Source organism: Schistocerca gregaria, chromosome X (genome assembly GCF_023897955.1).
Source record: "Schistocerca gregaria isolate iqSchGreg1 chromosome X, iqSchGreg1.2, whole genome shotgun sequence".
Lineage (NCBI taxonomy): Eukaryota > Metazoa > Arthropoda > Insecta > Orthoptera > Acrididae > Schistocerca > Schistocerca gregaria.
In genome coordinates, this window is record NC_064931.1 from 76,401,867 (window position 1) to 76,422,136 (window position 20,270).

General features: G+C 43.0%; 1 protein-coding gene and 1 pseudogene across 1 annotated transcript in view; one reads left to right on the plus strand and one right to left on the minus strand.

The window, feature by feature from the left end:
• Positions 1 to 3,579: 3,579 nt before the first annotated feature.
• The window catches only part of LOC126298883 (argininosuccinate synthase), a 167,433-nt gene continuing 150,742 nt past the window's right edge, over positions 3,580 to 20,270 (plus strand). Inside the window, exon 1 of the mRNA XM_049990416.1 lies at positions 3,580 to 3,653. The gene's annotated coding sequence lies outside the window, so the exon portion shown is untranslated. The remainder of the gene's footprint in view (positions 3,654 to 20,270) is intronic.
• LOC126299791 (5S ribosomal RNA) lies at positions 15,847 to 15,964 on the minus strand (annotated as a pseudogene).

A 20,270-nucleotide genomic window follows, 5' to 3' on the forward strand; every position in this document is an offset into this window, starting at 1 on the left:
AGGCATATCATCGACAGTCCCTGTCTCTCTGTACCTTCTCCATGTCGGAACAACATCGCTTTGTTTCACTCCGAGACGCCTGGACACTTCCCTTGTTGAGAGCCCTTCCTGGCACAAAGTAACAATGCAGACGCAATAGAACCGCGGTATTGATCGTCTAGGCATAGTTGAGCTACAGACGACACGAGCCGTGTACCTCCTTCCTGGTGGAATGACTGAAACTGATCGGCTGTCGGACTCCCTCCGTCTAATAGGTGCTGCTCATGCATGGTTGTTTACATCTTTGGGCGGGCTTAGTGACATCTCTGAACAGTCAAAGGGACTGTGTCTGTAATACAATATCCACAGTCAACGTATATCTTCAAGAGTTCTGGGAATGGGGGAGATGCACAACTTTTTTTGGTATGTGTACATTCCGTCACGAAATTTGCTGTTGACAGTAGTGGCTGACTGATAAGAAACTGCAAGTGTTCCAGTGAACACTAGACGGAAAAATGATGTACACTTTGATAACACTTCCTTAAGAAATGTATAGAGTGGTGAGTACTTTTCAACAGGTTTTATTTCCATCAAAAGGAAATTGAGTGACAAACCACAACGCACTCTAATCCAAATTGAAAGGTTTCCTTGTGATACATTCCTTCTATTCTGCACAGTACTTCCTTGCAGTAGTCGAGTACTTTCCTCTGTAATGTGTTTTTTATTTGTAAACTCTCTCAAAATTCTTATCTTCTTATACTATTTTTTTAATTTTTTGTTTATATATTTTCTAATCATCATTTTGTAATCTATGTAGTAACTCGAACCGTGACCAAGTAGCTTTGGCTCACGTGATCCCACAGAACCTAAGAAATAAATAACATAAAAATATGTTTTAAGAATTTTTCTACTTTTGACAGTACCACGTGTTTTATGAGTATAGGGCACGTTTTATAAAACCCTGTATTCTGGTAACTGCAGCTATTCCTCAACGGATCCGTTTCTACTTTGTGATAATGGTGCAAAGAGTAGAAATGATTGGAGTTCAGAGACCCATTGGCATCGAAATCATTACCCGGGGAAGGAATTGCCCTTCAGCGAGTTTGAAGAGCTCATCCACGCATTCGCCTGAACTAATTTAACAAAGCCACAGAAAACTAAATTAGTCTGAGTGGACGGGAATTTGAACTCTGATACTCTGTGATATGAATCCAGTCCCTTAACCACTACGCTCTCTAGCTAAATGAAATGATAATGTTGTAGTAATGTTAGGTATTCTGTAACTCTGTCTCCACCAACATTACTCGTAACTGTCAGTTACAGGCGACTGCTGGAATTGTTCCTTCTTGTGCAGTCCAAGCTTGTGTACTGTCTCCAGTGGTTTTCGCCGTTCCTTCTGTTTGGCTCGCAACGGTAGTTTTATTTCATACCACTACACTTCTCGACAGTGACATTACGACTCTACGTAACAAAATCCTTCCAACTTTGCTGGTCATTACCTCCACTGCCTGTGTGTAAATCATAATTTACCACTTGATCTCTCAATGTATTGACGCTAAGCGTAATATTACAGTCAGTTTCGTGATTTTGGGAACATTTAAAGTATTCTAAAATCCTTTTGAAACTATAAACAGAAAGAATACTTTTTCTATCTCCGTGTTCTGTCCGAAAAGCGGTGAAATCTTGTAGCTTACTTTGAATTATTTTGCTTGTATTGCTTCGAGTCTCATTTATTTAGAATACACATCCAAATATTCTACAGTTACATCTCAAATAATTCACCTCCGCCGTCGTATTTAATTCCAGATTTGTTTTGTACTGTAACGCCTCCAGTGGGTCAGAATTTAGTTTCAAGCGAGTCGAACCCTAGTGAAGTGAATTCCTCTCCAGAGCAAAACTGACTTAGCTGACAGGTAGACACGTCATACTCTGCGCATCCGCTTTTCAGAATTTAGCAAACTAGGAATTATCAGGTGCGCTGCACATCGCCCAAATGAAATAAACTGCTACGTCATGTAAGTCCCAACTACTTGAGGAGTGCGATGAACCGAGGCTGTTGAGCAGGTACGAAAATACTGTTCACTGTTCGGACCGGGTCTATGATCCGTTTTAATGACGCAACGGTAATGCACGGGAGAAGCAAAGTCACGAGTCTGGCGATTTTCCTTCAAATTCAGTTGGTATCAGTCAGCTCATACTGGTTACTGGTGATAGTCTTCAGCTGAGTTTACGGTGCTGGAATCTGAAGAATTATTTGCCAAAAAAATTGCAGCTTAAACCTGAAAGGTAACGTCGCTGTCGTGCAGTCTTATGCTAGATTAGATACTCATGTGCTCACTATATGCAATAGCCTAGCGGTATTTATTACCAATTTCTTTTAATTAAACACAACATCAGATTCTCGTGCGCCACCTAGAGTTATTGATTATCCACTTCCTATATTTTAATGATCAGTGGTTGTGGAAACAGAAACTTTGAACGTGAGTGGAACAGAGTGCGACAGTGTAAGGTCTCCTGTACAACCAACAGCCAAACAATTTAGCGGCCGCAAACCGTTCTAGCAGCCTTGGTACTAAAAAAAAAATTGTTCGCGTTTGGTACGTGAGTTTCACAACTTGTAGGGTAGTTTATTTGTAAGACCCTGGGAAAATGTAGTCAGTGTACAAAGCAGGCTCACTGCATAATTAGTAGTAATTTTCAGTACTGTCGAGTAAAACGCCTTTTCTTACTATTTCAGCATTTGATGTGTTGTGAGTTTCTTTTCATAACAGCTTTCATCCATGACGGAACTTACAGACTTGTATACAGGATCAAAATATTCAGGTTTAAAAAATTATTTGTGAATCTGTTACCTCGGATGTAATACAAAGATTAGGTCAGTGGGCTGTTATTTTAGGACTGCGTGGTTTAAAACTGTGTCCTGTTTCCGATGTGCACGTGTTTCCTTTCCCTTTTTAGTATCTGGGTTTATTTGCGAATACAATATTTTACGGTCTTGATGCTTCCAAGAAACTGTCGGTATAGATTAGTTATATAACTCTGAAGAAAGGAAGGCTAGCAAAAATACGTAGAGTACATGTACCCTGAAACGATGCAAGTACAATCGCTTCCGCGAGCTGAATATTGGAAGTGTTTTTGCTGCCTGTGAACGACACAGTAGGGGGCTCGTTTGGCGATGCTAATCATTATCTGGAACAATCAATACGGCAGGCTTGCGCACTGACTGCTGTTAATAAAGGCTGGCACACAGACTTGTTGCCGGCCGTCCACCTATCACTTCCATAAATAAACGTTTTAACTGCCGTATTTCAATGATGTTCGCTTTTCACGGCCACAGCTTTCTCTCAGTGATTCCGTTTTATGGTTTTTCCTTTATCTGAGTAGGGAGACTCGTCAAGTGGTGACGAGCTTAAAATGTCCGCTCTAATACGAACAATTATTCGTATAGATACTCTTCTGACAGCAAAAAATCTAACACTGTGAGCAGCGGTCTTATGTTGATAGTCTTAGTGGAAGATGCGTAAGTGTTTGGAACCTGACCGCTGCACAAGTTTCCTCAAAAAGATTTGACCTTTAGACGGTCAAGGATTTGATAACAGCGTGTTTATAAAGCCTGCAGCGGTTTACTGTGGCTCACTGTACACCGGTATCTATTCGGAGCACCAGGAATAAATGTGAGTAAAGTGGCTTAAGGCTATGTTGTTGCAGTTGTTAGCTGCTAATTTTCGAAAGAACAGGAATTTTTACTATCGAGGATGGGAATGTTAATGTCGCCAAATACCAATACAAACACGACCGTTAATTGTAGTACAAAATTCTGATAGTGCTTACCTCAGGGTATTACTGAACATTAATGGAAAGTCACTGTAAATGGAAAAATGCAAGAAGCTGGTTAATAGCGGAACTCAGATTTTTCAGCATCATACGAGGCTTCTCGCATTTTAGGCCTGTATTACACTGTAAAATAACTTTGTCAAAGGTCTTTTATAAAATAATTTTTATAAAATATTCGACCGTGCACCGAGGTGCTTTTATCACATTTTATGTAAAAGCTGCAATGTCGTCGTAGCTTTCATAAAAGGTTGGTCAGATATATATGGCAATGTAGTTGGGTCTTACGCAAGTTCTTTCTGACTTCGTATCGTCGAACATGCCCTACTTGTCAGCGAAACACGTAAAGTACGTCTACATCTATATAGATACTCCGCAAGCCACCGTACGGTGCGTGGCGGAGGGTACCCTGTACCACTACCGCTCATTTCCTTTCCCGTTACACTCACAAATTGAGCGAGTGAAAACAACTATCTATGTACCTCCGTATGAGCCCTTATTTCTCGAATCTTTTCTTCGTGGCCTTTACGCACAATGTATGTTGGCGGCTGTAGAATCGTTCGGTAGTCAGATTTAAACGTCGGTTCTCTAAATTTTCTCAACAGTGTTTCCGGAAAAGAACGTCGCCTTCCCACCAGGGATTCCCTGATTTTCGAACCTACCGGTAACAAATCTAGCAATCCACCTCTGAACTGCGTCGACTTCAATTTGACACGGTACAAAACCAAAACACTCGAGCAGTAACCCCGAGAATAGGTCGCACCAGCGTCCTATATGCTGTCTCCTTTCCAGGTGAACCACTCTTTCCGAAAATTTTCCCAATAACCCGAAATCGACCATTCGGCTCCCTTATCACAGTTCTTACGTGCTCGTTCCATTTCATATCGCTTTGCAGCGTTACTTCCAGATATTTAAAGAACTTGACTGGTTCAAAATGGCTCAAATGGCTCTGAGCACTATGGGATTTAACTGCTGAGGTCACCAGTCCCCTAGAATTTAGAACTACTTAAAGATAACTAACCTAAGGACATCACACACATCCACGCCCGATGCAGGATTCGAACCTGCGACCGTAACGGTCGCGCGGTTCCAGACTGTAGCGCCTAGAACCGCTCTGCCACTCCGGCCGGCTGACTGCGTCAAGCAGGACACAAATAATACTGTAACCGAACGTAACACGTTTGTTCTTCCTACTCATCCACATTAACTTACAATTTTCCAAGGTTAGAGCTAGCTGTCTTTCATCACACCAACTAGAAATTTCGTCTAAGTCGTCTTGTGTCTTCCTACACTCACTCAACTTCGACACTCTACCGTAAAGCACAGCGTCATCTGCAAACAACTGCAGACTGCTGCCCACCCTGTCACCCAAATCCTTTGTGTTTATAGAAAACAACAGGTATGTGGCATCAGGGCAGGTACTAGGTACAGTCATCTGTTGTAATTACTCAGATTTTAGAGAGTTTCCTGAATCCAGTAAACAAACGAATCGACATTATCTATTCCTGACTTCATTCACGATGTTGCGAAATCGTACCTCACATCCTCACGATTTTTTGGCTCACACAGTGCCCAGCGACAACGTGGATGGTGGGCAATGGAAATTTCTCAAACAGTGAACAGTAAATCATAAATCACTTTTCTGAAACTCCCTAAATAGGTGGTGTTCACAAACTGAGTATTGCACTGTTGCAGACCATCTTCAGGTAAGGGCGCTTAGTATTTGCTTTACTGTAAGGAGAATAGTGGGTGTACAAAAATCGTTCTAATGGCTCTGAGCACTATGCGACTTAACTTCTGAGGTCATCAGTAGCCTAGAACTTAGAACTAATTAAACCTAACTAGTCTAAGGACATCACACACATCCATGCCCGAGGCAGGCGATCTACCAGAAGGAAACATCCCAACATATGCTTTATGCGACATCAGGATACCACCGAAAACCCAGATCTTCATGGCCGGACAACGAGTTGAACCCCACTGTTACGAATACGAGTTCAGTGCCTTAACCACTGAACAATCTCGGTTGTTGATATTCTACCAGTGCCATTTTCCCTCTTTTCTCTTCGATTCAAAGATTATGCTTACGAATAATGATTGTAAGGATCACCAGCAAAAGCCCGAATTTTTCTAGGTTCAACAAAATGGTCATTACGCTGGGTGTATATGACAGAAAGTAGATTGTTTACTGACTTGGTACTGCAATTTCTGCAGACTAATACGGATATTTGTGTCGATTTTAAACAGCGGAGAAGAGCTCACCAGAAATTCAATAATAAAACGTAAGCGCTCTCACGATTAAAATTAGCATCAGCCTGTGCGACGCGAGGGTGGTCAGGCTGTAACGCTAGATAACAATGAACGGTACAGTACGGTACAGTAGTCATGCTTATCGAGCTCAGAGATTTCAGAAAATATTCTAAAAAATAACGCAGATGACGTAAATCATGTAAAATAAGCCGATGCACTACGAGCCTCAGATGCACACTCCTATTTGCACTTCTTTTTAAAAGACCACCCCAGCATTCGCCTTAAGGGGTCTAGGGATACTACACGAACCTTACCCTCGACGGCCGGATGTGAACCCTGTTTCTCTCCACTGCCGTAATCTTCTACCTGGAGGATAACATCCTCTTGTTAGGTGAACTGTGAAAAGCTACTCGTTGCTCAAATTACGTCCAACACTTCCGGAAACAGGTAAGTTTCAGTTATATTAGGAAATTTCACTTCTTGTAATTTGAGGCAATGATTATTTTTCTGCTTAGTAGATTGTATGTTGCGAAGAACATTCCTGAGAAGTTAAAGTGGCTCTGAGCACTATGGGACTTAACATCTGAGGTCATTAGTCCCCTAGAACTTAGAACTACTTAAATTTAACTAACTTAAGGACATCACCCACATCCATGCCCGAGGCAGGATTCGAACCTGCGACCTTAGCGGTCGCGCGGTTCCAGACTGAAGCGCCTAGAACCGCTCGGCCACACCGGCCGGCGAGAAGTTAAGGTGTTGAGCAGGAATCCGGATTACAGTTCGTTTGCATCACACAGTTTTACTCGTCATAAAAATTGAAATAGTACGAAGCCACACTCGAGAAATTTAATTCCAGTCACAAAGCATAAAATCATTCAGTAATTGTCTGCGGAAACATGAGTACATACAGAGTCTGAAACTTACGTTACTTTCACGTAATAACGGATGAAGTGCATACTGGCGAACTGAAGGCAAACTGCCTCTCAAGAATAGATAAAGTAGTTTTGGAAAATAGCTTCAGTTCTATCGCAACAGTACCAAATATTCCACCCTGCAACTGAAATGTTTTTTATGCGTGTTCCAGGCCAACCGAGGGGACGTTCGAAATTTCGTGATTTATAATTAGTTGAACATTTAATAAATTATTTTGAAATCTTCAGCAAAAAATCGAAACATCTGAGATGTAGAAAAAGAATGACGAATGATCTGCAGGAACTATGAGCAAAAGCTTCTCCAGCGGATACTCCGAAACTTAAAGAATCAATAAATTAACGCTTTCTGTCTTTGATTCTACTTAAGAACTGTGTGACTGAGTGCTGTAAATTGTTTGTATTTCTACATATACTTATTATATGACAGTTATAAGTTTCTTAGTTGACGGAAATATTTCACTCGTACTTTGCAAATGTCTTTTTCGTGTTAGAGGGAATCAAGTATTACTCTATTTGGGCTGCATAACGTCGTCTGTTTTTGTTGTATGTACGTCGTCAGTTTCGACGTAAAGCCATTTTGAAGTAGTGAAGATAGAAACAGTCGCATGACATCGCTTGCTGGGAGACCCCGAGGTGTAGGTTCAGTAGCCTAATCCGAAAGGATTTCCTTTTACCGGGCAAAATAGCCACTTTACACATTGTGATTGAAAGTTATACTGTAATGGGTGTGTATGCAGTGTGGTGTCATGTTGTGTTGTACATGATGAGAGAATGAGCGCGGGGTGGGGGAAGGCGGGGGTGGGGGGTGAATCCTGGAGTCGGGGCATAGCCTGCTCCTCTGGAATACCACCAATGGGACCACCCGACGGACGGATCGCCATCACATCGAGAGACGCTGCGGAAAGGTCTGGAATTTAATCCAGAACATTAGCACGAAGTCTGGCGATCAGGAATCCTACGCCAACACATCGCCTCCCCGTGCCTGACAAATACTGGTTTTTCAAATTTCTCTCCCCGCTACGATTAGAACTGGCTATTTGGGCTACTTGCCACCGGACGGACGTGCGCTTTGCAGCCACATCTACGGAAGTGGGTTTTCCAGCAGTAAATATGATGAAAACAAACATTGTATCACCTATGTATTGCTTGAGGCTTTCCCGACGGACTTGTGTATATGGTCCTCGGGCGAGACGTCGGATGTCATAGTGAAAACTATGACATCCGACGTCTTGCCCGAGAACCATATATACGTACAATTGTATCAGCTACCTTTCCATCCCATTTCAGTGTATTTCACATACAATGTTCCAACTTGTGTGTTAGTATGAGAACTGGGTAATGGATGCCGGCTTCAGCGTTGAGCGTACTATCCAAATAAAACACGGTGTGCTGGTTTCACCATTCGTTATACGGTTTTCATATTCACGCGTAAGCTGAAACTCTGTACTTGTAACAAAATGGTTAAAAAAATGTAAATGTCCTATGCCACTGTTGGCTGATACATCACAAAGGGTGGGTTCAGGCATATGTCGGAAAGGGTATGCTTCCCCCAAGCACACTGGATCCTTTCCTTTCGGATATGTGAAAGTTGTTTGGTATGGTTATTTGTGGAGTGCAGATGAGAATAATGGTGCAATGGTACGTTTATGTCGAATGAATGGGTATACTGAGGGAAGGGAGAGGGTGAAACTCGGTGCCTGCTCCTCTCGGACAGCACCACCGCCTTGTTTAACGTCCTCACCCGACAAACGGGTCACAGTCAACAACGTCGCATGACCTCACTTGGTGAGACACTGCGTACAGGTCTGGAATGCAATCCAGGACTGGTGATCAGGAACTTTACGCCGCCACCTCCCCTCCACTTGCTGACCAAGTATTGGCGGTGAAATTTTCATTCATCATCAGGATTCGAACCGACTTACCTCCGAGTCGAGCCCCAACGCACAGGCGTCTGTTAGTGACCTCGGCTGTAGCGGCGGGAGTCGGGTTGTTTGGGGGAGGAGACCAGACAGAGAGGTCATCGGTCTCATCGGATTAGGGAAGCGTGGGGAAGGAAGTCGGCCGTGCCCTTTCAAAGGAACCATCCTGGCATTTGCCTGGAGGGATTTAGGGAAATCACGGAAAACATAAATCAGGATGGCCGGACGCGGAACTGAACCGTCGTCCTCCGGAATGCGAGTCCAGTGTGGTAGCCACTGCGCCACCTCGCTCGGTGCTGTGGAGGCGGATAACACACTGTTATGGGATGGAAAGCATTCTGACATGACCTTATCGGTTCGCATCTTAACATGCAAGGTGAAACATTTTGTTTGAAATACACTAACGTGGAATGATATTTGCTTGAGCCATAGTTACCGCTCGTAAATGGCTAAAAGAAGACAATACTGTTTAGCTGAGGTGTAACATTGGTTATATCCTTCCCACAGCACGTGAAGGCTGTGGAGCCCCCAATCGACAAATTATATCATTTTCACTTATCGCCCACCGGAGTGGCCGAGCGGTTCTAGGCGCTATAGTCTGGAATCGTGCGACCGCTACGGTCGCAGGTTCGAATCCTGCCTCGGGAATGGATGTGTGTGATGTTCTTAGGTTAGTTAGGTTTAAGTAGTTCTAAGTTCTAGGGGATTGATGACCTCAGGAGTTAAGTCCCACAGTGCTCAGAGCCATTTGAACCTTTTTTTCAGTTATTTTTGAAGCAAACATGGTTAGTCATCTTGTATGTCACTGATTCTGTAAATATAATTATGTCATAAATCTGTTATTGTGCCGAGGACAGATAGGCAGGGATCACTACAAGCTGTTACATGCAGCTCGCTGTACTATGTAGTTGTTTTTATTTTGCAGTCCCTCTCGGTCACACAAACTTTTACACTTCACTATTACCTGTTTCAGTTATTGCTATTTCCAGATCTGTTACAAACAAAAAAGTGGTGTATCCAACTAAGTTCAATTTTCTGCAGATGAATCTATAAAGGGCCTGGCGCTACATAAGAAAAATAAAAAGTATTCACATGGTTAACAATCGTACATACCAGTCATACACACCATAAGATATTCAGATGTAGGTATCATCGTCCAATTATACATGCCGGTACATAGTAAGTGCTAATAATGCCATGGACGCGTCTGGTGTATATACAAATAACTGAGGTCAGCAGAGGGCACTATACCTGGGGTACATGGGTAACCAGTATCGCAAAGTTAACAGTTAAAAGGCAGTATGCGTAGTCATTAATTAAAATTACTTCACAAGGCAAAATAAGTGCCTGACAATAAAACATGTACTGGCATACAATGTGTGGAATTAAATCCATACTTAAAATCCACATAAAAGTGCAAATAGTAAAAATACGAATCTCCTAGCTTGCCAAAGTAAAACACACAATTGTGTAAAAGCCAGTATAAGAAGTTTAAAAATAAAATCACATCTATAAATCGAAACCTTCCAGCATGACAAAACAATTAAACCATAACCGTAAGTGTACGGTGATTAACGAAACAATGACTATTAATTAAAAAGTCGATAGTCTATAATATACCCGGAGTGGGATCTCAATGGCAGCGCCTCGCGCCTTTTCTGAAGTTGTTTTCTTGTGGGAAAGAAGGCCTCAGTCTCTTCGCCGCTTGCTGCCGGCGCTCACGACCGCACGCCAAGCTGCTGGGGCGCTCGACGCTGCTCAAACTAGTAGGTTTCTGAACACATCAAAGTAAGCATTCAGGTCAGTAATTCCGGTTGCCGTTTTCTGTGTACATAAATCTCCATTTCCTCGAGTTAATTCAGTAATTGCCCCTTCGGCGCCCTATGCAACAAGTTCATAGTATCCTCTATGTTTCCTGACGAATGTTTTTCTCTGTCCAAATGTGTACCGAAAAAGCTCTACAATGAGTCTTGAAATTCCTTCCCATCTGACCGATATAAAATTTGTCACAATCTTGGCAGTTGATGTTATAGACATCAGATTCTAAATTGACGTAGCCTAGAACCAATTGTACCTTTCGTTTTAAATCCAATTTTCACTTTCGTTTTTCTGAGAGCTTGTGCAATTCTGTCGGAAAGTGCACCATTATATGGCACAGCAACAAACTTCTTGCCCTCTGGTTCTACTATCTCCTTCTTGTCGCGTATTTTTGACTTTTTATTATAAAGGAGGGGCATGTGATCAGCACACCACTGTCCCGGCCGTTGTCAGCTTTCGCGACTGGAGACGCTACTTCTCAATCAAGTATCTCCTCAACAACTGAATGCATCCCGCTTGCCAACAATGCTCGGCCGTCCCGACCCATCTTCCATCCAAGTGTTAGCCAAGCCAGACAGCGTTTAGCTTGGGTAATGTAACGGGAACTGGTGTTACCAATGCGGCCTCTATAGCAGTCGATAATTGCGGAAGTGTTGCCAATTGGTTCAAATGGCTCTGAGCACTATGGGATTTAACTTCTGAGGTCATCAGTCCCCTAGAACTTAGAACTACTTAAACCTAACTAACCTAAGGACATCACTCACATCCATGCCCGAGGCAGGATTCGAACCTGCGACCGTAGCGGCCGCGCGGTTCCAAACTGTAGCGCCTAGAACCGATCGGCCACTTCGGCTGGCGAAGTGTTGCCGGTGCACGATTTCGTGAACGAACAGACCTTTCAACTATGTCCCATTTTGCAGTGGAATTGTATTCTGGCGATGTGAGTGGCAAAACCATTCACTCGATTTGTCCAGCATGTTCTTCACACCAGTCGCACTGTCATCCATAAAAAATGACATCGTTGTTTGGGAACATGTAGTCCATGAATGGTTAAAATGGTCTCCAAGTAGCAAAACATAACCATTTACTGTCAATGATCGGTTCGGTTGAACGAGAGGACCCAGTACATTCCACGTAAACACGTCCTATGCCATTATGGAGCCGCCACCAGCTTGTACAGTGCCTTGTTGACAACTTGGGTCCGTGGCTTCGTGGAGTCTGCGCCACACACGAACCCTACCATCAACTCTTATCAACTGAAATTGGGACTCATCTGACAAGGTAACAGTTTTCCGGTCTTTTAGGGTCCAAACGATTTGGTCACGAGCCCAGGAGAGGCGACGTAGACGATGTCGTGCTTTAAGCAAAGGTACTCTCGTCGGTCATCTGCTGCCATAGCCCATTAACACCAAATTTCGCCGGACTGTCCAAACGGATCCGTACGTCCCACATTAGTTTCTGCAGTTAGTTCATGCAGTGTTGCTTGTCTGTTAGCACTGACAACTTTAGAAATGTTGCTGATCTCGGTCATTAAGTGAAAGCCGTCGGCCACTGCCTTGTCTGCGGTGAGAGGTCATGTCTGAAATTTGGTATTCTCGTCACACTCTTGACACTGTAAACCTCGGAATATTGAATTACCCAACGATTTTCGAAATGGAGTGTCCCATCCGTCCAGCTCCAACTAGCAATACACATTCAAAGTCTGTTAATTCCCGTCGTGCAGACATAATATGTACGTATAACACAATTATTTTCGTATCGCTGACAATGCGTAGAACAATTACACAAAATATGTTTGGTAAACAAGACAGCAAACGTTTGTGATAAAAGACGAGTGAAACATGTAGCTACAAAAAAAAGCATTTAATTCGCAGCTGAGAACTATGGCTACCAATATAAAATAAAACTTCAGTTTACTTCTTTCATGCCTCTCACCTTTGGGCGCTGAGACAGTAGTTTGTAATTGAACGTTGTTTATGTTAATGTTTTCTTTTCTTGCCGTAAGAAACAAGATTCAGCATCGGAAGTGCGAGGTGACCTGATGAACACTCACCAGTCGACGTGCAGGCAGGGAAATCAGGACGCGCTCGGTGTAAAGACACTTCAGCTATCAGGATATTAGCAGTAAATTTTCATAGCGTTCGGAATAAAGTTCCTGAATTTACTGCCCTCCAGGAAGCGTGTGGCGCGCAAATTATTCTCGGGACTGAGACCTGGCTGAGCCCTGAGATAGGAAGTTCTGAAATATTTAGTGAGGGTTGGAACGTGTATCGGAAAGACAGATTAGACACCGTAGGAAGTGGTGCCTTCATTGCAGTTGACAAAAATATAGTGTCTACTGAATCGAAGTAGAGTGTGATTGTGAGGTTGTCTGGACACGTGTAACAGGGCTAGGAGAAATAAAGTTAACTGTTGGGAGTTATTACCGGCCACCAGGATCCATCGTGACAGTTCTAGAATCATTCAAAGGGAGTCTACACTCTGTATCGCAGAAGTACCAGGATCATGCTATATTAGTCGGAGGCGACTTCAACCTACCTAACATAGACTGCGATGTATATGGATTCATTACAGATGGTACTGACAAGCCGTCATGTAAATTACTTCTGAACACATTATCCGAAAACTGTCTTGAACAGCTAAATCAACAGCCAACGCGTAATGCAAATATTTTGGATCTGGAAGCCACGAACAGACCAGACTTCATCGACGGTGTCAGATTAGTGATCATGATGTTGTCATTACGACTATGGTTACGAAAGTTAAAAAGTCGGTCAAGATGGCTAGGAGAGTATTCTTACTAGAAAGAGCAGATAAGCAGTTGTTAGCATCCCACTTAGTAAATGATTCGATTTCATTTACTTCCGGTACGATGGACGTGGAAGAATTATGGGCAAATTTTAAACACTTTGTAAATCACGCATTGGAGAAGTATGTGCCGAAAAAGTGGGTTACGGATGGAAAAGACCCACGGTGGTGTAACAGCGCAATTCGGAGAATGCTCAGGAAGCAAAGACAGTTTCACTAACGGTACAGGAAAGATCGGGAGAATGAGGACAGGCAAAATTTAGTAGAGATTCGTGCTGCTGTAAGAAGAGCGATGCGCGAAACATACAACCACTACCACCGTCATACCTTAGCAAAAGATCTTGCTGAAAACCCAAGGAAATTCTGGTCTTACGTAAAATCGGTAAGCGGGTCGAAGGCTTTCATCCAGTCACTCACTGATCAGTCTGGCCTGGCAATGGAAGACAGTAAAACGAAAGCTGAAATATTAAATTTATCATTTGAGAAATCTTTCACGCGGGAGAATCGTACAAACATACCGCCGTTTGAGTCTCGTACAGATTCCCGTATGGAGGACATAGTGATAGACATTCCAGGGGGTTGTGAAGCAGTTGAATGGGTTGAAAATAAATAAATCGCCAGGTCTTGATGGGATTCCAGCTCGGTTTTACAGAGAGTACTCTACTGCATTGTCTCCTTACTTAGCTTGCATCTATCGCGAATCTCTTGCCCAACGTAAAGTCCCGAGCGACTGGAAAAAAGCGCAGGTGACGCCTGTATATAAGAAGGGTAGAAGGACGGATCCTCAAAATTAGAGACCATTATCCTTCATACCGGATTGTTGCAGAATTCTCGAATATATTCTTAGTTAGAATATAAAGAATTTCCTTGCGACAGAGAAGTTGCTGTCCATGCATCAGCACGGCTTTAGAAAGCATCGCTCCTACAAAACGCAACTCACCCTTTTTTCACATGATATCTTGTGAACCATGGATGAAGGGTATCAGACGGATGCCATATTCCTTGACTTCCGGAAAGCGCTTGACTCGGTGCCCCACTGCAGACTCCTAACTAAGGTACGAGGATATGTGATTGGTTCCCTAATATGTGAGTGGCTCGAAGACTTCTTAAGTAATAGAATCCAGTACGTTGTCCTCGATGGTGAGTGTTCATCGGAGGTGAGGGTTTGTGCCAAAGTTAACACCATGAAACCGGCAACTACGAAAGAAATTGGCACGTGACCATTGGCACTGGACTTTGACGCAGTGGCAGAGCGTTACATGATGAATCCCGATACCTTCTTCATCGTGCCAATGGGAGGGTGCGAATCCGTCGTGTTCCAGAGTAACAGCTCCTTGAAACCTGTACTACGGAGACGGAGACAAGCAGGCAACGGCTCCATTGTGCTCTGGGGAACATTCACGTGGACATTCATGGGTCCAGAGGAGCTCGTGAAAGGCACCATGACTATCAAGGAGTATAGTAAAAGATCTGGAAATCTGTGGTAGGGTGTTACGGGACCAAACTGTTGAGGTCATCGGTCCCTAGGCTTACGCACTACTTAAACTAACTGACGCTAAGGACAACACACACACCCATGCCCGAGGGAGGATTCGAACCTCCGACGGGGGCAGCCGCGCTGACCGTGACAAGGCGCCCAAGACCATGCGGCTACCAAGGAGTATCGTACACTGATTCCAGACCACGTACACCCTCCGTGGCGATCATGTTTCCTGACGGCAGTGGCATGTTTGAACAAGATAATGCACCATGTGACAGGGCCAGGAGTGTGATGGAGTGGTTAGAGGAACACGATGGCGAGTTCTGATTGATGTGCTGGCTCCCCAGCTCACCAGTTCTTAACCCAGTCAAACCAATCTGGGATGTGATTGAACGTGGCGTCAAATTTCAACGCCCTCTCCCACGGAATTTACGGCAATTAGATAACTTGTGTGTGCAGATGCGGTGCTAGCTTCCTCCAGCGACCTACCACGGCCTCATTGCTTCCATGCCACGACGCGTCTGTGCTGTTATCTGTGCGAAAGTGCGAAAGGGGGACATACCTGCTATTAGTTAGGTGGTCAAAATGTTCTGGCTGATCAGTGTGTATGTTTAGCATAATAGATAAGCACTCCGTCTTCAGGCCACAAGTGACCCATCGGGACCATCCGACCGCCGTGCCATCCTCAGGTGAGGATGCGGATAGGAGGGGCATGTGGTCAGCACACCGCTCTCTCAGTCGTTATGATGGTTTTCTTTGTCCGGAGCCGCTACTGTTCGGTCGAGTAGCTCTTCACGTGGCATCACGGGGCTGAGTGCACCCCGAAACATGGCAACAGCGCATGGTGCCCCGGATGTTCACCCATCCAAGTGCCGGCCACGCCCGACAGCGCTTAACTTCGGTGATCTGACGGGAACCGGTGTATCCACTGCGTCAAGGCCGTTGCCCTCAAAATAGATAAGCAAGATGTTATATCATTTCTTAAACATTTGCTTCAAGCGAGTAGTTGACGAAATTCTATAAATTGTGTCCCTATCAGAATAAGTAAAGGTGGTGGACACCCTCCTTAACATACAGGGAATATTAGCAGTACCTACTGCAAAAAAAGGTACAAAACAAAGCCTAAATCTGCCGATAGCAGATGTTAATTGAAACGATCTCGGCTGTCAGAAGAGCAATGTGTCTAGCCTTCAAGAACTGGCGCAGAAAAATATCACAGGATCTGTCTCGAAACCCGAAGCAATTCTGGTAATATGTTAAGGCTGTCAATGGTACAAACGTTAGTAAGCCTGAATGTTGAATTCTGTCTTGAAGTGTTCCTTTACAAAGGAAACTTATGTAGTGTCATTCGATAGTCGCACAACCGTTATGATGAGTGACTCAGTAGTCACTGAAAGTGGTGTCGGAAAGCAGCTTCAATCGTTAAAGTCAATAAAAGCCCCTAGGACGCGATGAAGTCTATTAAATTTCATGTAGAATTCAAATTTAACTATTTACACTCTTGACCGTAATTTGCCGCAAATCCCTAGATAGTCGATGAGTCCCCTGTAATTTGAAAAGAGCATGGGTCACACTCATCTATACAAAGGAGGGATAACTAGCGTCCTACGTCACTCACATATACTTGTAGCGGAATTCCAGAACGTATTTTGAGCCAAACATTACGACGTACCTGAAACAAAATATTTTTGCCATAGAAATTATTACGGGGTCTGAAAGCATCGATCATGCGAAATTAAATTCGCGCACTTCTGTTGTAATATTGTCATGTGTCGAGAAAATAAGCCTGTTTCTTTTTTTTCTTTTTTTCTTTTTTTTGGAGATTCGGATAGCTTTTGATTCGTTACCACATTTACGTTTTCTAAAGAAAACGCTTTCTTGCCGCAAACCTAACCAGGATTGTGACTGAATCGTTAATTTCCTGACGTGTGGGACATAGCTCGTTATCCTGAATAGATAGTCTTTTACAAACACTGAAGCAGTATCTGGTGTTCTCAAAGAGAGTGTAATAGAATCGTTGCCGTTCATTTTAAACATAATGACTTAGCGAACAGTATAGTTGCAGCCTTCACATTTACCAGTTGATGTGGTGACTTACTAAAAAATTCTTTCCTGTAAGAAACTGTACTAAAGTCCTGTAAGATCTCGACAAAATATCACATTGATACCAAGACTCGTAACTAGATGTCAATGTGTTAATGTTCTTGTAACTAAACGAAGCGTAAAAGATTGGTATCCTTTGACGCAGGATTAGTGACTCACAACCGAAGGAAGTTGTCAGTTGCAGATAACTCATACGGCAGGCTACTGGTAGAAAACTGAGAAACTGTAGAAAGAGACCGCACACTAAAGCGTTGTACGGCTCATAGTAGAGTGTACGGACGCCGTCCCTTAGCGGACTAGAAGGGACAAAGAAGGGCAGCGCGGACGGTCACAGGCTTGTTAGACTGACGACAGAGAGTGAAAAATGTTAGCTGTCAGACTCTCGAAGAGATACGCTGTGCACCTCGTGAGAACCTTCTCAGAGAACTTAAAGAACCGACTTTCAGGGCAGAAATTGCGAATATTCTTCAGTCCTCATTCATCATCTGGTTTCGAACCTCTAGTAGTAACCATGTTTACACACTACATTACTGGATTTCAGGTCCTCCAATTACACAAGCAACTGTTTCGTATTACTGCCCAGACAAGTTTCAGCACCTCTGTGCCGTCGTTAGTGGGTACTTTTATTCATATCTGTAAAGTGCAAAGATGTTTTAAGTAATAATTATTCTAACGAAATTACACCTAAAACAGTTTTTGTCTGTTGCTGTTATTACTCAATTTTGTTTCTAAATTGTCGGGTTATGTAGCACCTCTTTGTATTACTGGATGTTGATAGCTTATCATCAGCAATTAACTGGTGTTACTGTGAGTTTAGTTGGTAAGTTACTTACTTACTCTTACTTACTTACTCACTGGTCATACCGGACTCGAGAGTCCATTACCGCAGCAACGTATTTTCGCCATCTGTCCCTGTCTTGGGCTATTTCCTTCCATTCTCCTTCAATACCTAGGCTCCTCAAATCGGCCTTCTCATTGTCCTCCCATCTACGCCTCGGTCTCCCGACAGGACTTTTTCCTTCTAGGTACTCTGCGCGCTGCCCTGCCCTCATCCATTCGAGCTACGTGACCCACCCATCGCAGCCTACGTGATTTAATAATACTGATTATGTCAGGGCTTGAATAGAGTTCGTGAACCTCTTCGTTATGCAGTTTTCGCCACTCTCCGCTGTCATCCCTTTTTGCTCCGAAAATTTTCTTCAAAATTTTGTTTTCAAATACTCTAAACGGCTTTTCATTTTGCACAGTGAGAGACCACCACCCATACGGCATAACTGGTAGAATAATAGTTTTGTATATTCTAATCTTTAAATTCCTAGACAATATCCGTGATGAAAGTAATCTATTCAGTAAGAAGTAGCACGCATTTCCCGCCCGTAATCTCTTCCTCAGTTCGGATTCAATCTCATTTCTCGAAGTGATGTCCACGCCTAGATACTTAAATGTGTTCACTTTTTCAGACTGCATGTCTCCAATTCTTAACATTTCCTGATCTACTGCTGTTGGCATTCTAGTAGTAAGCACGTATTTAGTTTTGTCTTCACTTATCCTTAGACCTACATTTTCACTAGCCTTGATTAACGCATTCGCATTTGCTGTTACAGATTCTTTCCTATCGCTAATGATGTTTAGATCATCTGCGTACCCTAATATCTTAATATTTCCATTTAACTCCACACCCTCTGAATTATCTGCTGCCATTCGTAAAATATATTCTAGGACCAAATTAAAAAGTAGCGGAGACAGGGCATCTCCCTGCTTAAGTACGTTCTTTATTACAAATTCTTCAGACTCCAATTTCCCCACGCGTACTCTACCTTTTGTGTTTTTCAAACTCACTTCTATAATTCTAACATACTTCTTTGGTATTCCAAGTTCCAAAAGAATTCTGTACAATTTTGATTGCAATACTGAATCATATGCTTTTGTAAAATCTATGAAAAGATTATGAACTGGTTTATTGTATTCCCATTTCTTTTCCAAAATTTGACGCAGGGTGAATATTTGGTCTATAGTTGATCTGTTCCTCCGAAAGCCGGCTTGGTAATCACTCACAGTTTCATCTGCATATGGTGTAAGCCTGCTTAGCAGAATATTCGAGAAATTTTTGGAACATACTGGTAATAGGATATCCCTCTATAATTACTACAATCCATTTTGTCACCTTTCTTAAAAATTGGGATCAGAATCGACCCCTGCCACTCTTCAGGTATCATCTCTGAGTTCCATACTTTAGTTATCACTTTGTGAACTGCTTCCACCAATTTCTGTCCTCCATTTTTAACTAATTCTGCAGTTATGCAATCTGATCCTGGTGCTTTATGGTTTTTCAATTTTTTGATTGCATCTCTTACTTCCTTTAACGTTGGCTCAGGTATCTGGGGTTCTGCTGTATGTATTTCGTACGCCTGCTCATTTCCTGCTTCCTGGTGTACATTTAATAGATGCTCAAAATGCGCCCTCCATTTACTTAATATAGCACTGGGGTCTGTCAGTATTCCCCCAGCATCTCCTCGAAGTGCATTTGTCCTAGCCTTGAAGCCCTTCCTATACCCATTTATGTCTAGATAAGGTTCACTTATGTCTTTTGTTTTACTGTTTGTTTCCATTTCTGTAATTTGATTGTTCAAATAATCCCTCTTCTTTGCCCGTAGCCCACGACCAACTTCCCTTCTCAAGTTCAAGAACTCCTCTCGTTTTCTGTCTCCTATTCTATCCCAATCTAATCGCGCTTTTCTCCTTTCCTCTACCAATTTCTTGCATTCCTCATCAAATTACGGTTTCCTCCTGTTCTTAATTGTTCCTATTGTGACCTTGGCTGCCTCTTTGATATTATTCCTCACAGTGATCCACTGTTTATTTACACCCTCGTCTTGATCTTCGTGGGTCCTGAGAGCATCAAACCTATTTCAAATTTCTATCATGTACCTTCTTCTAAAGTTTTCATCATTTAGCTTGTCAGTGTCGAATTGGTAAGTTAACAAATCATTTTATCTAAACTACATTAAACAGCTCTCATGGATTAGGCCTTAGACGGGCCCTCCCGCCGGAGGTTCGAGTCCTCCTACGGGTATGGGTGTGTTTGTTGTTCTTAGCGTGTTAATTTAAGTAGTATGTAAGTCTAGGAACCGATGACCTCAGCAGTTTGGT